Source organism: Marmota marmota, unplaced genomic scaffold (assembly GCF_001458135.2).
Source record: "Marmota marmota marmota unplaced genomic scaffold, marMar, whole genome shotgun sequence".
NCBI lineage: Eukaryota > Metazoa > Chordata > Mammalia > Rodentia > Sciuridae > Marmota > Marmota marmota.
The window spans coordinates 38,930,206-38,936,205 of NW_026000211.1; the positions used below are offsets into that span (position 1 = coordinate 38,930,206).

General features: G+C 33.6%; 1 protein-coding gene across 6 annotated transcripts in view; it reads right to left on the reverse strand.

The window, feature by feature from the left end:
• Pcdh9 (protocadherin 9) overlaps window positions 1-6,000 on the reverse strand; it is an 854,885-nt gene that overhangs the window by 21,706 nt on the left and 827,179 nt on the right. The gene's annotated exons all lie outside the window — the stretch shown is intronic.

The window sequence follows — 6,000 nt, forward strand, 5'->3', positions numbered from 1 at the left end:
CTTAGGGACTGGAACGCAGGATGGATTTGAGGTAAGCTGGCAATCTATCCCTGTTTATGATTTTACCACCTTGCTCTGACACATTTTTTCTCAAGCCATCTGTTTCCTTCATATCATTAGAGAGCAAGGCACAGGCCACATTTCCTTTTTTTTTTTTTTTGCAGCATTATTTGTTGGTGTGTGCTTGATAGAGTCTTTATTAATTCAAGATCTTGTATTTTCAAACAGGAAAAGCAGCTACATGAACATTAGAAATTGTATGTTCTAAGAACCAATAATGTGATATATTCTGAAATAGACTTAATGACTTTACAATTATCTCTTAGTGGGCATCTTAGTTTTATTGGTATATGCTCATATATTTATTCTATGCATTGCCAAAAAAAACTTGACATATGAAAAACTCCTTCTATATTTTATACCTGGAAAGATTGCAAAAATCTATGTGCTAGTAAAGCTTTCTTGCTCATTTTTTCTTAGTTCTTCTGGTCATACTTAAAAGGAAAATTCCTTCATTGTGTATAGTGATACATTATAAGTTTCCGCTTTTAAAAGCCAAAAATATAGTTTTAACTGAACTATTAAGATCAGGAAAAAAAGGATTACTGCATTCTCAGGCGTTAACATATTCAGTGTTTCCCTTTCTTGACAAGAATAGTAGTGTAGATGTTAATTATGGTACACAGAATGACTCCTCAGAACACCTAAAATCCTTGGTCTTTTGTGCCTTCTGGTCCTCTACTGTGTTTTATGGCTGGCTTATGCAGGAGCATGAGGAAATAGATCCATAACAACCATTTTAAGTGAGTATTTTCATACCTCTTAAATACCTTCCCCCAAAATTTGGCTTTACATCAAAAATTAACTTTAGGAAAGGAACTATTATAACAATCTTTTTAAGAGAGTTTGCAGTTGCACTTAATCCAGATACTTCCACTTTCACATGGTGAACTGAATTATTAAGAAACAATTCCAAAACTGTGAGTCATTTGTATGTAATAGCAGGCAACTGAAATATGTGTGTGTGTGTATGTGTGTGTGTGTGCACTGTGTACACGCCTGCTCATACATGCATCCCCCCTCCAATTACACTATTAATAATATAAAAATAATCATCATGTTACTGAAAAAGCAGAATGTTGCTCGGCTTCTTTCTAAGGAGTTGAAGAGATTTGTTTCTAAAGCACAGATTTCATTGACAGTGTAGAGGATTCTTTCATGATAAACTGATTTTTATTCTGTCTTTCTATTGGTTTTGTTTTGCTTTGGAATTTATTCTTTTAAACCTGCAGTGGTACCGCATCTTGAATCGGTTTTAAAGTGAATGCTTAAGGCAAAACTCAGGTATAGTCAAAACTGCCCTTGAAACTCACTCAACATGTCAAGATGCTCACATTTGAAAAGGTATGAGGAACTGAGAGAAGATGTGTTCATGTTGCCCACAGCAGTTTACTCAGGGGCATTGCTCATTATCCCTGGAAGGGACCACCTGGCTGTTTTAACTGTCTCACAACCTTGGTCCAGAAAATACAGTTGAGGTTACATCATTGAAAGGCACATATACACCTCTGATATGTCCTCGCTCTATGAAATAGGAGTTACTTTGTGGCCATCATTCTGCCCTAGCTTGCCCTCCTTTCTTTTTATTGTTTTCTAAAGAATAATAATAAAGGAGGAAGAATAGACACAGTTGAGCACAGTAGTGTAAAATAGATGGCAAACTTCGAAAGCCCGTGGGAAATCTGGGAGACTTTGTGGTCCTTTTGGCATCTAAAAGAATAGCACTGGGACTCTGACCCCACTCCACTACTCCGTCACGTTTTCGCCTTTAAAAGGTGGAAAAAGGTAGATGTAATGGTGACTATTGAAGACTAGATGTGTCAGAAGTGTCTCAGGGAGACACTAAGGAGCCAGTTCCTCAGCTCTAACCTTTTCACCAGGGAAGTTGGTTCAGAGATACAAAGTGACTTGTAAAAGATTGTACACCTATTTAGAACTTAGACCAGGATGTAGAGCTTCCAATTCCAAAACACAGCTTTGTGTTACTGCATCTCTGTTGTTGAGAGAGGACATTAATTTTAGATTCATAATAGGAGCTAAAATAAACATTACCAGTATTATGTAAAACTCTCTGTATCAATTATTTCTCCATAGCCTCAAGTGCAGATGCGGTCATTGGTCATTCTATGCAATAAAAACTCTTGAAAAGATGGAATGATAGGCAGTGTAAAGGTGACTGAGAAAAGTTGATTGCAAAGCAAAGTATTACAGGAAGTTAAATTTTCTAAGCAAACAGTATAATCAATATGATAGAAATTTGATGTCTACAAAATAGAATTAGTTTAAACACTTAAATTAATGTAATTCATCAAATGCCTGAAAAAGAGGCATGGATATGACAGTGAAGCCCTGTCACCAATATTTTACCTTAAAAATATCTTCATGTTGAAAATTGGGACACCTGAACATATATACAAACACAGAGTATCTATGATGTCTCACTCCCATTCTGGGATCCCCAATTTGATAAAGTTTTAAGTATTGTGTTTTTTTTTTATAATTCATAGGAATATCACGTATTGATAAGATAGAAACAAAAAACAGAATCACATAGGATCTTTATAATATAAATTTGATGTGTATTATTACAATAAATTCTCTAGCTACTTTTATTTTACATAAAAATATTTGTCATTACAGCATCTTGGCCTTTACTGAGGGAAATCAGTTATTCTGAAAGCTATTCTATGTTGATGAGAAGAATGAGCTGTGATGAGGTTGTGACAGCTTACTTACCAGTTCCATAGGTTAAGGTTAAAATGTCCTTATAATATCCTATGATGTCTCTGGGACTTATGGTGAGTTGTTTTTAGCTTATGGGATAGAAATAGAAAGGTTTCCAGAAGCTGACATTATTTTAAGGACAGATCACATTTGTGTTGAGTTAAACTATGTCAGTCTATTCCACAATTAGAGATGACAAGGTTAAATTTCTGATTTTCTTCTTTTCAGTAAGCCAGGCTTCAGAGAGAAAAAAAGGATGTCTCACTTTTTATTATTCCAAATTTTACTTAGAAAAATGGTACCTAAGAATGATCTTCGTGCGCGTGCATTTCCATCAAGTCTGAATTTTCTATAGGGTCACTGTCCCTATGGTATGGATAATATTCAAGAATGCATTGGTGGGAGGTCAGTGTTATTTAATTCACATTCATTAAACCTAATGTGTCTGGTTGCTTTTAATGAGTACGAGTAATTTTAATAGATACAGAGATAAAAAGTCATAGAATAAGATTTACTCTGTGATCTTGTTTACATGAGTTTGACTGAATTACAATGAAATAGCTTTGAAGTAGAGGTTTATTGCAATCGTAATGAAGCAAAATTGGCAGACCATCCCCACCTCCTATTCAGACAACTGACAGGAACCATTGCTTATTTCTTCCTTTAATACATCTCAGGTATATTATTCCTCTCATTACTCTATCAAACCTCTGTCCAGTTTCTGCCTGTTTTACATCCAGAAAACTAATAGTCTGTTTTCACCAGCTCCTGCTTTTCACATTTTTCAGCTAGTCTGTTCTAAATACCATGACAACAAAATTATCTTCCTCCCATACCACCTTGATTACATTTTCATATGGTTGAAACCAGGGTGTGGACTGATTAAACTTAAGCATGGATTCTTTCCCACTTACACACATGTAACCCCATGTTGTGTTATAAATACAAATGGATAAAAGGACATTTTCACAGATGCACAATGCATTTTAACTTGTGATAATTATACTCCCATATGTGAAATTAATGACAAAAGCACCATAAAAATGTATTCAATTTTAAACCCTATAGAACAAAAATAAATATGTTGAACCTAATTAAAATAATAAGCTATTAAAATTATAAAGTATAAAATAAAATGCCTCCCCTCCTGAGCATCTGAGTTCCATTCCTCAGTTTCAGAGAGGCCATTTTAACTAGACAACCACAGTACTTTACACTGGACTCCCTGATGTCACAAATATGCCTTTATTTTCTTTTTCTCTCCACCCGCCGCCTCCCCGCCAATAGTCTGAATTACCTTCCTAAATGCAATTATCTTTCTAATGATCAGGATACTCTTCTATATAAAACGTATTAGAGATAGCTTTAACAATCCCCCTACCAAGCTCTGAAAAAATCAAACTAAATCATAATTCTAGGAGTGCAGTGTGTTAGTTTACTTTGGATGCCAAGAAAATCATGCCAACAATGACCTTGTTGCCAGATTGGTAGGTGTTAAATCTTTGGTGTCAGGGATTCTTTTGGTGTATTAACTAATATAAATCCCTTATGCCATAACTTAAAGCCACAATATTGTGTTGTATATTTGGGGAAAAGCAGGTAAGAGGTTGCTACTATCTCTAAATTTGCATTAATTTGCTTTGACATGGGGAAGCCCACCTTTATGAATAGAATATATCAACACTTGGAACAAATTTTGGAAAAGCAAAATAAATTATTTTGTTCTGAAATATATCCTTTACAACTTTTCCCTTTTTCTTGTATGTATCATATTAGTCACTCTTTAAAAAATATTAGCTTAGGTGAATCAAAAAATTGAACTATGTATATATGTAAGACATATTCTTATGAGAGGCAGTGCTGTGTGAGTTAAAGGGCCATGGACTTGATTGTCAGCACTGAAGGTCAAATACTTGAGTCATCATAAGCAGTGGATACTCAGGATCTCATCTAACTTCCAAACGTCTTAGATTCTTTCTTTGTCTTTGAAGGTGTGAAATAAATTATCCGATTTGTTATTGTGAGCATCAAAGCCTACTAGATTAATGTGTTTGGGTGAAAATTGTGTATGTTCACTATTTAAAAAAAAGATGCATAGCCATTGCTTTCAAATTTTTATACTGTTTTCCCTCATTCTGAAATCTGGAATAAACTTAATATGTTTATTTCTGGGTATGTCTTTAATTTCACTAAAACTGTTGATATTTTTCCACAATCATTAGAACTAGTTTGGCATCATCTGACATCTAATTAATAAGCTTTTAGTTACTTATTAAAGATCAATGTTGAAAACATAAATAAAATATCACTGATCTTTCAAAGATCCCATCAGGTATCAAAAATGGATGTAGGATGCTTTATAATTAGTTGTTGCATAAAATTCATCAGTCAGTTTTTAATCTTCTTAAGTTTGTTCTCCTCAAAGCCAGAAATATTTTATCATTCAAAAATTATTTTTGAAAAGTTCAATAAAATGCTTTACCAAATTATTTTCATTTACTATATTTATTCTCTTTTTTTCTTTAAATTATAGAAATCATGCCAAGAATAATGCTGTCTTTGGTCTACAACTCAAAGAGCTCATATGATTTAAACTTGTAAGCACCTTGTCAATATCAGAAGAAAAATATTTTGAAAGTAATAAGTGCCTTAAAAGTATGATATTGTCATTTATAGTAAATAAAACAATAGTTAAGATAGAAAATTAACTTATTTTTCAATTTCTTACTTTTATTTTTTATATAAAACCCAGAAAATTTACAATGTAATATTTTGCTGTAACATCATTATGTCTCAGAATCAACCTGGGTTGCTCTCATTTCTACTGAGCATTCACAAAACCTGTGTGAGAGTTGACATCTTGTGTCGTAAGGCAAGTGAAGTGGTTTATATTCTTTCCAATTGATCCATGTTAACTGAGAAAGGGTTTTCTGCCTGGATTGAGGGCAGTCACCAAGTGTGACGCGTGTGACTGACAGCAGCAGCAAGAGTAAGCACTTTGGTGTTTCAATATGATTTCTACCGTCAAGATGTGATTTTTTTCCCCCTTTAGACAAAGATATTGAATTGAGCTTCAAAGAAATATCAAAGCACATTTTCTTGGAGACTGGTCCTAAGTTTAACGTTCTTTTTAAAACTGGGACATATCTTAAAAAATAATTCTTAAACCTTGCTTTTGTCCCTGAACTAGTGTTATATATATATATATATATATAT